The 18638-nt window shown below is 34.3% G+C and overlaps 1 long non-coding RNA gene across 1 annotated transcript; it reads right to left on the bottom strand.

Annotated features, from left to right (window-relative positions):
- Window positions 1-3200: 3200 nt before the first annotated feature.
- LOC116571670 lies at window positions 3201-16338 on the bottom strand. The gene is made up of 3 exons (XR_004277943.1): window positions 16327-16338; window positions 4718-4723; window positions 3201-3283 (listed from the first exon to the last, which is right to left on the bottom strand). It is a non-coding gene; the product is annotated as an uncharacterized LOC116571670 (long non-coding RNA).
- Window positions 16339-18638: the final 2300 nt, after the last annotated feature.

Raw genomic sequence — 18638 nt, 5'->3', positions numbered from 1 at the left:
GTTGTCAGCATGGAGGAGATTTGTAGGTTTCATGAAAATTTTCTTTCCATTCTATGGTATATTCTACAAAATATAGATCTTCTTGCCAGAAGATCTTAAAAAAATAAAACATACTTGAAATATCTTTTAATATGTTTGTTACTATGGAGCAAGAATATGTGAATTATGTGTAAAATCTGTAAGTGACCGGTACATTATTTCCGTGTTAACTTCTGACATGAGCAATGAAAACTGCCTCTGGAATAACTTACATGTACAGTTCAGCCTGAATCTATCACTGAGTTGGGATAATAGTACCAGGAGATCAGGAGCATCTGGGTTGCTAAGTGGGTTAAGCCTCTGCTCAGGTCGTGGTCTCAGGGTGCTGGGATTGAGTCCTGCATCGGGCTCACTGCTCAGCGGGGAGCCTGCTTCCTCCTCTCTCTCTGCCTGCCTCTCTGCCTACTTGTGATCTCTCTCTCTGTCAAATGAATAAATAAAATCTTTTAAAAAAAAAAAGTACCAAGAGATCATATGCATGCATGAGATAGTTCTCAGAGCTCTTCCCATGGTAACTTGTTTAGAACTCAGAACAACACTATAAAATAGGTATGATAATTGTTACTCCAGTCTTAACATGAAGAAACAGATCATGGAGGTGAAATACTTAAAGTTACAAATCCAGGACTCAAATTTTAGCAATATGGCTCCAGAGACCATTCTTTTATATTATTTCCGCTTAGTTTGTGGAAAATCATCCTGATGATTATAATTTTATTTTGGGGATGAATTATCCTTTCAATTTTACATATGTTTTCAAAATAACTAACAATTATGAAGATACCTTGATACTTTCGTTTTGAAAATAATACATTATCCATAATCCTTGCTTAATAGTTACATAATAATTGGATTTCTAAAAGATCTCTGTGAATCTTCAAAGAAGTGCCAAAACCATTAAAAATTCTAAAAATACAAATTAAATTATGTTTACATATGAAACATTATCCTACCAGCATATTTCCCTCACACTAATAATAAATGTAGAAGTGCTTAGGAAAGAAAACTTTTCTGACAGAATGGCATGGTAGAGTGTATTTGTTTATTAAATTAGTGAATTAATTTTTGATGATTTTTAATATTATTAAAAGAGACACTTATGATTGCTAATTAAACTCACTGAACTTTCTGCTCTGTATATTGACATAGCCCACATTAATGCATGAGAAGGGCAGAATAAGAATAATGATAATTTCATAAAAGATATGTAAGAATGACTTAGCCAAAGTATAGGTTGACTAATTCTAACAAGGCTTGTGTCCTTTTGTTCTAATTGGTTGGCAAGGTCTACAGAACTGGAGTAGGAATCTATTCCTGGATGCTCATTATAAGAAAATGTAGTCAAGTATCATCATATCCTAAAAATCTAGACTGAAAATGACACCTCTGGAAAGACCATAGACATGATATGTTAAAGTGCATAAAGATGATCATTAAAATAGAAGATACAAAACCCTGAGAAGTCAGAGAAATATCTGCATCAAATAATTTTACTTTAATAAAGAATATAATTCGCTAGTACCTAAAGCAACATTTTTCTTTCAACTAGTCCCAAGAAAACTTGTAGCTAAAAAACAGGGCTGAAATTGATTAGATGGCTAGATGTGCATAAATAATTGTGTAAAATTAAATAAAGCAGAACAATAATGAATAGGGCTGAATAGCTGTAGGGTACAAAGTTTGGAACTTTCTAAAATTTCATGTATACACAGTTTTTTTTTTTCTCATGTATACACAATTATTTCTACTGACTCCAAAAATGGCCTTGTTTATTGATCAGCAGATAGCAGTTTATTTATTTTAACTATACATAAAACATAACTTCTAAAGGTCAAAAGCAATAATAGCTTATTTTCCTTCATATACAACCAAAATATTACATCTAGACATTAATGTCTCAGAGTTTGGCTAGCTGCTTTTCAGAATATGAGCTTTTAATTTTAATGCAGCATTTCTCTGCCTTTTCAAAGTCTTAATGGACCAGATTTGAGTGTTAAGAAAGATGGATCAAATAATTTCGAATAGCTCCAGGAGAAGAAAATCAAAGCCATTGGATTTTTTTTGCTGCATGCATTAGTATTTAAGTATAAATGAAAGCATTGATTATCAGTCTTGGTTAATATAGACTGAGTAATATTCCAGAGTTATCTGCTTAAAGCTAAAATTAAAATATAAATGAACTTTCCCCCTTAACTTCATGAGTATATGGCAGGCCTTTTAGCTAATGTTACATTAATGCTATATGTGTAATTGTAATATACAGCAATATAGGCAATTAAGTCTCTGAATTATGGCTTCAGAATCATAAGACATGTCTCTACAATCTATATATGATGTTCATTTTGCATTGGCCACAAAAATACAAAAACTTAACCTAGAATTCACACCATCTGGGTTCTTTCACACAGAGAAAAATTTGTCAGGGGACACCAAAGTTCTATGAAATGCTTAAATTTATACAAAGTATGCACCACCATTAAACTCTAGACTTGCAACAGTGTCCTCTTGCCTATGATTAATTACTCAACTGGCTGATTGTGATTCACATGTGGTTCTTCTCTACATGTTGTCTATGAAACAAATACAAGTCAAGTGGTGAATATCTGCTGTCTCTGTAGAAATAAATCATGAGTTCTAAAGAACTCAGCATTTCAAACATACATTCTACAACTGTGACTTTTGTTGTTTGGCAAGAGGTTAAGAGGATTTCCTTTGACGGAAGATTAAATTTGTTCATATGAGACTGCTAATACCCCAGATATGCTCAAGAGGGCTCTAGATCTTTCTAAATGAGAATCTGATGCATCCTCACTACTTATGAGGAAGGAACAGGAACCCCAAGTGGGCTCTGGAGCTCCCACCTCTACTTGAACAAGAACACCTTCTGTTTCTGTGTTTTCTACAGATGATTTATCTCAAATAATGTTTTCCAAGTTTTTCTAAACCTCTTGATTGCACAGATTTGCAGCAAACTATTTGTTAATTTCATTATGTGGAGCTAATTTTTTGTGTTTTTTAAAAATTATCATTATGTTATGTTAGTCACCGTACAGTACCTCATTAGTTTTTGATGTTGAGTTCATGATTCATTGTTTGTGTATTACACCCAGTGCTCCTTGTAATCCGTGCCCTCCTTAATACCCACTACTGGGCTCACCCATCCCTCTACCACCCTCCCTTCTAAAACCCTCAGTTTGTTTCCTAGAGTCTATAGTCTCTCTTGGTCCATATCCCCCTCCAATTCCTGCCCCCTTCATTTTCTCCTTCCTTCTTCTAATGTCCTCCATGCTATTCCTTGTGTTCCACAAACAAGTGAAGGCAAGTATTTAATTCATTTCTTTTTCATAGTACTTTCTGTGAAAACTCAGCCAGCTTGAATGTCATGATGTTACACCTATCCTTAACTTTCTTTGCTATTTTTTTGTTGATGTCCCTGAGTTATAAAATACTGTACCTGACCAGTGGGCTCAAATTGCCTGCTTCTACCCAGCCTTTCCTGGACACCCATACACTGGCTTGTCACTTTTCCTTCTTCTCTGTCAGTGGATATTTACTCTTTGATTCAGTGATCCACAGTGACTATGTTCTAAGCACTGAAGAGGCTTTGGGGCTACAGCATTTTAAAAACAGACTTAGCTCCTGGGAATATTTCAGTTATTTGTCCATGCTGTGCTCTTGCCTAATTTAGCCATTGTGCTCTGTTCATTGTTACCTCTAATTAAGAATCTCTGGGGCACTTTCTATGATATTTTCTCTTAGGTTAAATATTTTCCACATCAAAGAAAAAGAGTTATGATCTGTATGCATCTGGTGCTTTATTTATTTTACTTATTTTCATTTTTTTGTATCTGGCATTTCAGTACACTTTCTCCCCACATCAATATTGGCTCTACCTTCTATTGATTACCTATGTCAAATCAAGTGATAATTTAAACTCTGCCCTGATTGTAGTATATTTACCTTTTCATGAAAATGTCACCTCTAAGTGTGCAATTTTACTGGTCCCTCCACCCCCATATCCATGGATCTGGATCTGTACCTATAAAATAAAAGACTTCTGGAGAACAGACTATTTCCCCATACTCAACTTTCTAAGGACAGCTTCTTATCTTTACCCCCTTTCGGGTTTTTTGTTTGTTTGTTTCACTTTTTTTTTTTTTTTTTTCCTGAGTGGAAGTTCTTCATCCTCTTTATATATTTGTCCCTTAGAACTAGTGGTGACTTCAAAAATTCACCTGACATTTTTATTATACTTTCCTCCCAAATGAGGCCATATTATATTCCTCAAGGTCAAATACTGAAGAAGCAAAATCAAATAGTGCAGTCCAAGATAAAAAGTTATACAGTTTAAGAATAAAATTATCATCTCACAACCAGACCTAAGCTTAGGGACATTGCATTACACAGTTATGCAAACAGTGCCGTCTGCTTTGTGCAGTGTTCAACTCTCATAACCATCCACAGCAGCTCTTCCTTTAACTCAAAATTTAGCATACTTACTTCTATGACCAATAGAATAAAAATATTTTCCTCGATTATTTTGGTTTTGGAACTATTCCTCTCCTGTGTAAGAAAGCAAGGTAAATCAATTGTATGAGTATTTCATAGGAAATAAGGTCTAACTCTTAAAAATATACCAGACTCAATTCCTAGATACATTAACTAACATTTTAGCAACATTTTGCTTGAATTTTTAATGAGCCTGTGTAGTATATATAGGATCAAAAGTGTTATATGCAGTCAGCATTTATTGGCCAAATATAATAATTACTCTGTCCCACATATATGAAAAAGGGAATACCAATATATATTTTCAAATAAAACACTTCCAGCTTTGCTTATAATCTAGACATGCATGATTTATATAACCCATACAAGTACTTTATACTCTCCCAAAATTTATGAAAATTAAGGAGGGGAGTTTAAAGTAAAATTGTGATAAGATTGTCATATTCTTGCTAAATTTCATTTGTTCCCTTAAAAAAAGTGAAACTGTTGGTGGGAATGCAAGTTGGTGCAGCCACTTTGGAAAACAGCATGGAGATTTCTTAAGAAATTAAAAATAGAGCTTCCCTATGACCCTGAAATTGCACTACTGGGTATTTACCCCAAAGATACAGATGTAGTGAAAAGAAGGGCCATCTGTAGCAACAATGTTCATAGCAACAAAGGCCACAGTCAACAAATGTTCATAGCAACAAAGGCCACAGTCAACAAACTGTGGAAAGAACCAAGATGCCCTTCAACAGACGAATGGATAAAGAAGATATGGTCCATATACACTATGGAATATTATGCCTCCATCAGAAAGGATGAATACCCAACTTTTATATCAACACAGACGGGACTGGAAGAGATTATGCTGAGTGAAATAAGTCAAGCAGAGAGAAGCAATTATCATATGGTTTCGATTATTTGTGGAGCATAACAAATAGCATGGAGGACATGGGAAGATGGAGAGGAGAAGAAAGTTGGGGGGAATCGGAGGGGGAGACGAACCATGAGAGACTGTGGACTCTGAAAAACAAACTGAAGGTTTTTGAGGGGATGGGGGTGGGAGGTTGGGTGAGCCTGGTGTTAGGTATTACGGAGGGCACATATTGCATGGAACACTGGGCATGGTGCATAAACAATGAATTCTAGAACACTGAAAAGAAATTTTAAAAAAAATTTTTAAAAAGTTAAGACATTTTAAAGTTTGAGAGTTTTATTTAGTAGCTTTTTAAGAGGTTTTAATTGTATATAACTTGACATGTTTCTGTGACTCCCCTCCCTGATTTTTGTGTCTTCTTTCAGAATAAAGGTAGTTCATTCAGTCACAGAATCAAATGCAAACTAACAAATTATATGCCCAACTTAGAATAGATGGCTTCCCTCTTTACCATTTTTTCTTTATGTAAAAATCATAGAGCTGAAAACAATACATAGAAGATATGTCATAATGACTATTTTAAAAAAAGGTACTTGAACCACAAAGAAATAAATAATTTTTGCTATCTGAAATGAAAATGCATAATTTTGAATACAATTATACATTCATGATTCTTGAGAAGTACATCTTTCCCCACAATGATCAAATAAATGCCTTGGGTATTATAAAAGAAAAAGTACTAAATGAATACTATCCAATCTTAAGTTTTAAATATAAAGTAGATATAGCATCCAATCAACTAAATTACAACCCCTTCTTTTTGAGATTTGCAGTCATCCTTTATACTCTATTATGTTCTTTGTAATAGGACAAGCATATGCCCATAATTTTAGAAGCCTTAAATACATACTAAAGTGAAAGTAGCCAATTGAAAAGGTTGCCTACTGTATGATTCCAACTATACGCCATTTTGGAAAAGACAAAAGTATGGAGACAGTAAATAGATCATTGGTTGACAGATGTTTTAGGTGGTGAGAGGGATGAACAGACAGACCACAGAGGATTTTTCAAGGTGTGAGAATACCATTATGATACCATAACGATGGATACATTTGTTCAGACCAAAAGAATGTGCAACACCAAGAATGAACTATAAGTTAGACTGTGAGCTTTGGGTAATTGTGATGTGCCAATAGAGGTTCATCGATTGTAACAAATGTCCCACTCCAGTGGGGATGTTGAAAATTCAGGAAGGTATGTAAATGTATACCTGGGGGTATGCAGGAAATCTCTGTACTTTTGCCTTATTTTCACTGTGGAAAAAATATGTATATATCCAAAATCTGTTTATTGGTGTCACCTCAACCACTATCAACCTAGTTCAAGTCACTTTCATTGATTTTATAAATTATGAGAATAGTCTTCCTTCCTTTTTTTTTTTTTTTAAGATTTTATTTATTTATTTGACAGAGAGAGAGATCACAAGTAGTCAGAGAGGTGGACGGGGGGGGCGGGGGTAGGCAGGCTCCCTGCTGAGCAGAGAGCTATGCAGGCTCAATCCTAGGATCCTGGGATCATGACCTGAGCGGAAGGCAGAGGCTTAACCCACTGAGCCACCCAGGAGCCCCATGAGAATAGTCTTCCTTTCTAATAATCTTTACTTCCACCCTGTTCCTCAATTTATTTTAAAAAATAAGATTTATCAAATCAATATCTATTTCAGAACATGTCATTCCTTTGCTAGGATCCTATTACACTCAGAGTAAAAACAAAAGTATTTTCAGGGTACATACCCTCATCAAAGTCGACATGAGATTTACTCTCCCTGTCTGGAATATATTTCCCAAAGACAGCATTCTGTGTTCTTACTTCTCTCAGTTTTTGTTCAAAAATCACCTTCTCACTTAAACTTTCATATAATTCATTCAAAAAAACCTAAAACTACAACTGTTCTACATATGACTCACTATTGCTTTTCACTGTTTTATACTTATCCATAGCATATTTCAATATATAATAAAATTTATTTTATTTTATTTTATTTTGTCAGAATATAATGTCCACTAGGGTAGAAACTATTGAGTAGTTTATTCAGTTATAATGCACCAGCAATACATAGAGTCTTCTTGTGCAAAAATATATGATAAATACTTAAAAGAAAGAAGGATTAGATGACCTTTAAAAATATGTGAATTAATTGAATTAGATTTTTTACAAAAATATGGACTTTATATGTGAGATGTTTTGTAGGTTACCTCTTCAGTGTTCTGTAGAAATGAACAGATATCTCTGGGTGGGACAATGAATGAACTCAGATTTCACTGATGGCCTCAGACAAGAGGCACCTGCCTCTGACCAATACAGAACAGTCACTCACTAGGTTATCCTAAAGCCTACTGATAAGTAGCTGAAATGTTTGTTGTGTTTCTAACTAAGCCTGTTCAAGGTTGATTCTCAGTCCTCAAGAGATACATTTCTTAGACAACTCACTGCCAGAGAAACATTACAGTCAAAATATATGGCCGTACTATTCCTCCTTTGAGATTCCTATATCCCAGTATATTGAGACCCTAGGTTGGAGATTTATCAGAGAGGAACATAAAACTAATGTGACTACTATGATTTTATTATTGTTGTTTTTCTCTAGAACCAACACATTTTATGAGGAGTTACCAGGTAAAGAACAACTTGGAGCTGAAAACCCTCCCAAAACAAAACCAAAGAGCCTGAACCCAAATACACACTGATTTGAGGTTGATTTAACATTGCCTTATAACCTTTAAGTAAATATTATTTATACCAACTTTTTAAATAGAGCATTGTTTTGTATATAAGAACATACATATGCTAACTTCTCAAAGAATGTGAAAGGGCTTAATTAAGTAAAGACTGAGATTATAATCTCGCCTATGCCTTGATTTCATTATTTTGGTAAAATCTGGGCAACTTTACAAATGCCTTAGTCTAAGAAAGCCCATGCAAAATTGTTTCATTTCAGAAGTGCTAGCCATTGAAAATTATTTAGAAGTGGCTCTTCATAATGAACTCTGAACAGTGTCTCTGGCACGAAGTTGATGCTCAGTAAATGTATGTTGAATGAATATGAAAGTCAATAGATAAATTAGTAATTAGAGATTCAAAAAATGATAACTTTCCATAAAATAAAAAAATAACCACAAGCTCTGGTTCATGCACTGCTTCTTATCCTTGTTCACAAGGAAAAACATTGAATGAGAGTAATGACTTCTACCAACTATTCATTATGAACATCCCATTTACAGAGCAGTAGCGACAACTCCCTTCTTATGATCATGTTATGTGGAGGTAAAATTGTCCCCTGAATTAATGACAAATGCATCAGGGCCTTTATCCAGTATAATGTTTGAAATGATTAAACTCATGGAATGTTTGCTTAATCTATTTTCCTTTTGCATACATTAGGCTCTTTGCCTGAGGCAAACCTATCTTATAATTTTCAATTGAACAAAACCATAACTCATGACCCAATAAATTATTAAGGAACCCTGGCTTGCATCTGATTCATCATTCATCTTACCACAATGGCAGAAAGCCTACTGAATTCTCTTAACAGTTTCTTGCTATGACAAATAGTTCCATTCAATCATGGGAATAGAGTCATATATGTTTGTATGTGTGTATATTTTTTTACAAAATTATATTTAAAGCTAACTTTTCACTAAGAATTTATAATAATAATATTCTTGCTCTAAAAAGTTTTATCATTGTGTTAATATAATTTGTAATTTGCTTCTTAACCCTTGGCGGTCTTCCAGAAATAACCATTATATTCTACTTGAGGTCAGGTTGAAAAATGAACTATATAAAGGATAGGATATCAAAATGCTGTTTCTCATCCCTTCATTATCTTTCTCCTTGTATGCCAATATTCTAAGCCAGCCTCTAAAAGTCCAAGGGCATAATATCGTTTAAGTGGGTATGTCACATAATTGGAGTGGAATAAATTTGGGAAGACATTGCAATGTTCAAAAAACGTTGAAACAGATCATTGGACTTATGTCAGTAGCAAGAAATAAGTGTGACCTGCCACATGAGAGTCAGTCATATAAATGTATGGATACACATTTTTAAAGCACAGAAATAATACTAAATATCTGAATTCCTGGGTGCAAGATCTGAGATTACAGTTCATCATGGTAACCAGTTGAGGAATAAACACGATTTTCCATCTGCTGATATTAACTGTTATTTATCACATTAAAGTGTGTCATTTTAATGATAAAAATGGAATGTTTGACATCATCAGAAAATATAATCTGCCTCTTCAGCTGTATTTCAAAATGGGCATGAGAACAGAATATACAACTCAAGAAACCTCAAAATAATGTGCATTTTAGAATTTTTTTTTAATTTGAAACTGCTGACATAGCAGCTTTAAAAATTTTGAAGAGAAAAATAAGCATTTACAACCCTGATTATTCTTCAGTATTTTATTTGATTTTGGGATATTTATCTCTAGTTAATGTTGATCACAAAACCTAATGTGCCATTTTATTTTTTTTATCCAAGTGTGTAATTGTTTAACTTTGAAAAGTAAAATTGTTCTTCTGAATTTCAGTTACACATTTTATTTTAGGTGCCCCATTATGTGTCTGAAGGGCTGTCAAGAACAGATTCTATGTTTCTTCTTTGTTGAAAAGAGGATTTGTAAGAAATTTTAAAACTACAATTTGAATTAATTGTTCAGTTTTCTTCCCTTCATTCCTAATGGTAGAGTTGAGCCATATATCTTTTTGTGGGTCAGAGGAGCAAAAAGAAGACAGAAGGAATAATTGTATGTTCATGTCTGAGAGTTTCCTGAACCCAATGACTTAATCAAGGGCAACTTGCACCCACTGATCTACAACTCCCGGGATAACAAGATGCTGTGGGATGTTCAACTGTGTCTGGAATACTTCAGAGACTTGCCCTTCTATACTTCCCTCCTACCTTTTTGAAGTTTGATTCCACCATTTCACAAATAAATACTTCAGTAAGACCTTCAGAATAAAATAAGAAATAGAAATAAAACAACCGATGAAAACAAAATGCACCCAAGTGCCCTGTGGATCTCTGGGTTTCCTATCAAAGCAACTGATTGAACCTAGGATCCAGCATGTTTTCAAGACCCCAGGATCATTTTTCATTTTTGCCATAACCATGATATGATCATAAAATATTTACAAGATACCATTCATTTGGCTCCTGTAGCCTGATAACCCACAAGCTTCATGGGAAATAACAGCTGAAGGGTCAGATTCTGAGAAAGTGGGGAATTCTTCAAGCAATATTCAAACTTGTGAAGAATCATTTCTGTTCCTACAGCCATCAACGTTTATAAATTCTCCAATATAGCACAAAATATGTTCTAATATGGTTTGTATAGCAAACACATATTGGAGAATTTGTTAGTAGAATTCACTTAAACTAAAAAAATTTGCACTCCAGTGGCTTCCTATGGTACCAGTTTTGCAATAGCAAATGGAGAGATAATTATTTCAAATGATATATTCCCTATGTTTTAATGGCCAAATATTGAGAAAATGTTGACATAAAAATGGAGAGCACTGAGTAAATATAACAACTGAATCAAGGAAGTAATCAGCCTTGTGTGTCTTGACACAGCAAAACATAATTGAGGCATCATGTACTGTAGACAAGAATCAGTGAACTGTAAAGCTGTTATAAGAGCCAAGCTTGGGGCTTCCGCCTTTATTAATTCATGGGGGTTAAACACTGCCCTAGTGAGGAATATCTTGGTGTGTGAGTGCACGGTGCGTGTGTGTGTGTGTGTGTGTGTGTGTGTGTGTGTGTGTAGGGATTGTACTGAAGGTGATGCTTGAAGTCAGCACTGTTCATTCCATAGTATCTACTAAATCAATTTCAACAGAATTTTTGTTGTATGAAAAAGTCCTGATTTCAAGGATTGCTATAAAATCTTGTTAATAAATACCCAGACAGAAAGACTGAAACAACTTTTTAACAAAATCACTATGCACAAACTGAATTAAAAAATAAATCTTTTTAATATCGATCCCCAAATGTCCCATTTACTATTTAGATGTGATCTTGTATTCATCAGCAGGTATCTGGTTGTACAAATATTAAGCTGGTATTTCTAGAATTCTGTGGATATATCCTGCTCACCCCCAAAAGAAAAAAAAAATGATTTGCCATAGGTTCCTCATTCATCATGGAGAGTTATGACAGTAAAAATGCATTGATTCCCTTGGTTCCTAACATGACATACAGTTCTTATCACTGAGGCATAAAAAAGAAAATGTATCTGTTCATACAGATAAATAGTAGGTAAACATTATGAACATTGTTAGTTCATCTAAGGAAATAAACCCAGTGAGCCCAGATCAAGTCTTTAGTCAATTTCTGTGACAGTGAATGTATAGCCTTTTATTGATTCATTTGAAAACTCCAAACTCAATGGCATGGCATATCAATTATTTATTTTCACTGTCACACATGTGTCTGGTTTTGTAGAAGGAGTGAGGCTGGGTGATGTGCTTCAATTTGCAGAACTAGGCAGGCTGATTCTCACTACATGTTGGGTAAGAGATTCTCCACATGTTTTCCATTCTGAAGTCCATGAAAGGGGACAGACAGAAGCTATGTGGAGAAGGCTTTTCTTGTGAGGACAAAAGAAGTGCAGAAAGGCAAATAGAAACATACAATCCCTCTTAAGGCTGAGCCTAGTAGACGAGCCATTACCTGGGAGAAACTTTTCACCTCCTGATGGCAGGAGAAGAGAGCAAGCAGAAACATGTATTGCTAGACCTGAAATGATATAAATACTTGCCTCCCTTTGAAATGTGTAAACTGTATCTCTACCCCATGAATCTAAGTGGCTTATGCGGTGACTTACATGTGATGACTTTCAGTAGCCTATAGAACATTTATTACCAACTGTGAAGAGCACAAAGGCTTGAAAAGTGTTTGGAAATGAGCTTACTCAGCCACTGCTCTGTTGAACCATAAGACAAACATGTTAATAAGGCCAGGCTAGACTTCTAGACACTGAGATCATCTGGAACAGAAAATAAGCTGTCCTACTTAAACCAGTTAGCCTGCCCAACACCAGACAGCAGCTTTCAGCTCACCACTCACTGACGTTGGAGGCAGTGAGGAAGCCCAGCAGAGAACAACAAAGCTGAACAAACCAGAGTGACCACGGGCTCTTTTACCGAAATAAAAATTGATGTAACATTGCGCTACAAGTTTTAAGTTTAGGGATGGCTTACAAAAAAATCACCTGATACAAAAATTGTTACCTATAAATGGGTACTGTCTTTTCAAATCCTAAAACATACGGCAATGGATTTGGAATTGAGTGCTAATCAAAAAATGAAAAATCACCAAACATGCAGTTGGGAAAAGCTGGAGAAATGGTGCAGAAATTATTGAAGAGAGGGGAAAAAATGACAACTTATTTATGTAGTTGTGAAATAATTGGCAGAACTGTAACCTGCAGTTACTTGGCCTAATAAACGTGAATTTTTCCAAAGCGATCCCCAGACAGAATAGTGAAAGTGTTGGTTGAATATTACAAGCTGCATATGATAAAGAACTTTAGGAGAAGGGTGAACCATGGAAGAAATTGTTAAAATTGCGAGGATAATTTTAAAGGGTTACAGAGGAGCCATAAGTTATTGGGATGGAAAACAAACTCTTACTTACACCTAGTCTCCAAGCTAGTTTAAGATTCTCGAAGTAAAAGGACTCCTGACACCACAGTTAATATCAAAGACCTCGTTATAATTCTCTGTATTAATGCCTTTAAAAGGTTTCATATGATGTCCCATATACCCATTCAGCTAGAACAACAGGTCTTACATAAAGCTGAAACACAAAATATAGAAAGGTATATCTCAGAAAGAACTGTACATTTTTTTTCTTATTTCCCCTAATAAATACTATAAGCTTAAAGATAATATTCTCACAAGTTTTTAAGGGAAATGTGGTGACTGTCACTGGAAAGGAATTAAATTGCTCAAATTTCATAATGCCCTTGGGGTTGTCAAACTTCTACAGGCAGGAAGCTTGTTGAGAAAGCTATTAAGCTTTAAACATTGGCAATTTCTTCAGGAAGAAAATGGGAGATCTCAGGAGACAGAGGAAAGATCCCCTATGGTGGAGTCAAGAGACATAGAGAATGAGCTAGGGACCTATCCCCACAGATTAGAGCAAGGTGAAGCGGTATACACTACTGCTGACCTGGCACCCTATGGAATTTCAGATCTTTATGGACCCAATGACTGATATGTGCATCTCATTCCTCATTTTCGAAATATGAGAATTTATCACAGCCACAATTGGGCTCATTATGATACTTACAAGTGTGAAAAGAAAATCATTTTTTTCCTTAGTACATTGGTCTCTAGATTAAAAGGTGCCACACTTGAAAAGCCACACAGAGTTTTATTGCCACTTGGACCCAATAGAGATGATAAGTAATACAAAATATGATTTAGGATTTTGAGGCTATAATTGGATGATAATTTCAGGAGTCTTTGGATGGAAGTGATCATATTTTTCACATGACAAGAAATAGGGATATTATAAGTATGGTAAAGATGGGGGCACCTGGTTGGCTTAGTCAGTTAAGGCTGACTCTTGGTTCCAGGTCAGGTTGCAATCGCCCACTCATGGGATCGAGCCCCACATTAGACCTTGCACTCAGCACAGAATCTGCTTCAGATTCTCTCTCCCTCTCCTTCCTGCTCACTATCTCTCTCTCTCTCAAATAAAACAGTAACTAAAATCTTAAAAATAAATAAATATGGTCAAGATTAGGACAGTTTACAAAATTAACTCTAAATACTTCCCCTTCCATCAAAAGTGGTCTGTTTTTTGACCTTTAAATCTAGGTTGACTATGCGTCTTTCCTTGGCTAGTAGGACAACTTGACTAGTAGGGCCATCTTTGTAAAAATTATACACAAATATTGCTTCCTCAAGCTGACTGTAATAAGTCTTACCCTACCATGTAGCTAAATGTTTTACTTTCTATGAAGTTCACTGTGGAATATTTGCATAGTCTCCAAATTACCATGGTGTACAACAACAACCAACAAAAAGAAGATGATTTTCAAATCTTCACTTTCTTAATTCACTCTGAAATCTCTAGCAGTTTGTGGATAGTAGTCTGGGTAAAAATTTAAGAATAGTTTTATTGATGCATGGGGCAGTTTCAATTATATTATAAATTGCCATTTTTGTTAGCCTGTTAAGTTAGACTTCAAACCAAAAATGTATTTGTATCTTCATGAGCACAGCTAAATTTAAATATAAAAGTTAATTATATAATATTCCATATCATGTTAAAACATTAGTGATAATATTAAAACATACAGTTTTAAAAACTTTAGTAGTTTTAATCATTTAACACAAGTATAAACATCTTTCTCCTTTGATTACAGTCTTTTATTACTTTGCAGTTGAAATAGTGGAAGATATCAAGCCAGGTTTTACTTTTCTTCACAATAAAATATATGCATATATATATTTAAATAAATATTGATTTATATAGATATAGATAAGATATATTTCATGTATGAGATGTCAAATACATATACAATATACAATTTTTCCTCACAGTAAGATATGTATTTTATACATACATGTTTTTGAATAATAATTCCCAAATATATTTGTTCTCTAAAATAATTTTTAAGAAATATACGTGAATGTCTGCATGATAAAATACAGATACTTAATTTTAAATTATTTAAATTAAATATAGTATACTATGCATTACAATAATAATGTGTATTGCTCTGCTAGTAAGAAAAAGTTATAGACTTTCATTAAGTCTGTAAGTACCTGCCATGTATATGGCCTTTCATTATAAATGTTATATACACAAAAAACTAGAAGATAATTCTTTTGATTAAAAGAAGATTCATTTATTTGGAACATTTAAGCACTTTAATGATTAACAAAAAAGTCTTTCAACACGCACAAACGGCTGAGTTTTTGTCTCCTTGGACCAAGAATACAGTTTGAATGCTGAACCTTTAAACCATTCAAAGTTATCCTAGAGACAAACTAAACATTAAATTAGTTTCAAAAGCAATTCAGTATAAGCTCTTCATAAACATAATAGGGGTTGAAGAGAATTTTGTTGATTCATATTTGTTGAATAAAGTTGAACTTGGGTTGACCCCACCACGATGGCTCTTTTATCCCTAGAAAACGGTGGCAGATTGGATGATTGTCCCCATTCTCCCTCACTTTTAATGGAATTACACATGTGTACTCTTCAACATTTGACCTTGTATTTCCTCCCGTTATATATGGAATGTTCTTCCTCCTTCTTTTGATGTTGGACTGCCAGATGACAATTGCCAAGAGAAGGAGGGCAGAAATGTCGATATGCCAGTTTTCAGTGTAGGTCTTCAGAAACATCATATGTTTTACTACCTTTCTAGTATCTCATATATATATATATTTATAAATATATATATATCTATGGGTGGGGGCAGTGGGTAGGGGTTCTGGTCTCATGTTCAGAAGACATATGGAATAAACCTGAACCCCACTCAAGTTTGGAGAATGAAACTGAGCTACTTCATTTTTCCCCATAGGAATCAATCAATCAAACACTACTCATTAATGAAAGACAATGACACTTCCTATTAATTTTTAACTATATAGCAATTACAGAAATAACTTATAGTCTCCTTGGGTATGTAAATCCAATCTAGGTATGGAGAGAAATACGATTAGAGTTTTTAAAAAGAATGACAAAGACTATCCTTCCTTCCTTCCTTCTTCCCTTTTTTCCTTCTTTCTGACCTTCCTTTATTCCTTTCTTATTTTACTAAACCCTAAAAGAAAAGGTATTTAATAGAATATATAATATAGCTACAATGTGTTTGGTGTGACTATTAAAATTTTAAGTTTATACTTATACCCTTTGTGTGAATCTCGAATACTATTTTTTTTGTTCATCTCTCTAAAATCACTAGATACGTCCACCTTTCCTTTCCCAAAGAGATGGAACTGACACATTTCATATGGCATGAAACTTAACCAAAGGCTGAAGTGTAGCCTCATGGCATTCTAACTCTTTTATCTTTGAATACTCATTACATCCAACAAGATAAACCAGGAAAGAAATCATTCCTAGATTTTGTACATAAATATTTCTTAATGGACTCTACATCTACTGTATCCACAGACTATCTATCTGGTAATAAGATAGTTGAAATGTGAGTGGGGACGTGAAGAACAGAAACAAAATATAGACATATCTGACTTCTAGAGGTATTAAATCCTTCCTGTGTGAATTTTATATTCTTCTCCTCTTCCTTCTGATTCTTTGTGCTTGAAGCCATGACAACAAGAAATAGGAAGTAAAAATTGAGACAGCTGCATTTTTTTTTCATTTCCTTTGCTGTATCTTTTATTTCTGTGACTTACTCATTCTGTAACTGGAAGCCTCTATCTCCCACTCCCTTCATCCATTTTGTTCATCCTTCCAGCCCCCTTACCTCTGGAAACCAGCAGTTTGTTCTCTGTATTCATGTTGGATTCCGCTTTTGTTTGTTTATTTGCTTTGTTCTGTTTTTAGATTCTACATATGAGTGAAATCATGTGGTATTTGTCTTTCTCAGTCTGACCTATTTCACTTAGCATAATACCCTCAAGATCTGTTCATGTTTTCACAAATGGCAGAATCTTGTCCTTATTTTATCACTGGATAATATTCCAGAAAAGAAAGATGTATATATATATATATATATATATAGAGAGAGAGAGAGAGAGAGAGAGAGAGAGAAAGAGAGAGAAGAGAAGACAGATATTGATATCTATATTGGTACAGATAGATATAGATATAGATATAGATTTTATCCATTCATCAGTCTACTGGATACTTAGGTTGCTTCTGTGTCTTGACTATTGTAAATAATGCTGCAATAATGATTGGAATGCATATATATTTTTAAATCCATATTTTCAAATTAGTGTTTTCATATTTTGAGTGAATACCAAGTAATGGAATTATTGGATCATATGGTAATTCTATTTTTACGTTTTTGAGGATTCCTCCATAATGTTTTCCACTTATGGATATATCAATTTACCTTACCACCAACGGGGAACAAGGGTTCCTTTTTCAAAATGCTGATTTAAAATTTCACAGGAAACAATAAAGAGAAATGGCTTTGTAGATAGTCTTAAGATACCACCATAAAAATCTGCTTCTCATGCAAATGAATGTTAACCGTGATGCCAGGAATCAAGGCACACAGGGAATGGGTAGCATTGAGAGGGAAAATAGCAAGACCTAGGAATTTTTTAAATGGTGGAAATTCTGTGACTATGAGTTTAAGTTTTCATACATCTCAAAAAACAACCCCATTGCCCCCTAATTCAGAAGATCCACCTATGTATTTCATTGGATTTGAGCTTCCATTTTTTTGCATGCTAATCCCGACAGTTTATCTGTGGTAATTGGCTATTTGCCAAATATTGCTAGAATATTTATTGTCAGTCTTCAAATATGCCTTCCTAAAACATTTTCAGCTTTATTTTAATTGGCAATTACTCTTTATGCTGCTTTTATAGTCCATATAAGATATAAATTTTCTCTTTATGACAAAATTAATGTAGATTCACTAGGGTCTAGAAAATATAAAGTATAAAAAAATTATGGCGTAACGAAAACATATATTTCCAATTTAAATAAATAAATATATTTTATGGTTTGGTGGATCCATTTTAGTTTCTTTCATGGTATATGCATTAGCAGTTTTCTTTCATCTGTGTCCTTATTTTGTATTTTAATCCACTTTCATTTCTGAAATAAAATGGACCAATCTCCTATATTATGACATTGAGTAGCTGGTAGACTGGTATTTTAACTAGCTGAAGACAAGTGCTGCAGAGAGAGTCCAAAAAGGATATTGTTAACTGAAACAGCAAAGGACACCAAAGAAAAGGTTCAAGCAAACACAGAAACCATGCAAGAATGTCTTCCAAAGGAGGGTAGACAAATCACAAGGATAGCCACATGGTCAATAGATCAAAAAATAACGTCAATACTAGAAGTCCTCTGCCAGGGAAATGAGGCCAAGATTATGCAAAGCAGAAGCAAAGGAAGTGAATTAGTTTTTTAAAAAATCACTTATTTTGGTTTAATTTGTTTTCATCAAAGGACCGAGGCTTGCTTGATTGGGCTGACTTAAGGAACT

Source organism: Mustela erminea, chromosome 13 (genome assembly GCF_009829155.1).
Source record: "Mustela erminea isolate mMusErm1 chromosome 13, mMusErm1.Pri, whole genome shotgun sequence".
Taxonomy (NCBI): domain Eukaryota; kingdom Metazoa; phylum Chordata; class Mammalia; order Carnivora; family Mustelidae; genus Mustela; species Mustela erminea.
Note: the sequence above shows the minus strand (reverse complement) of the source record. Positions and strands in the feature narration are given on the sequence as shown.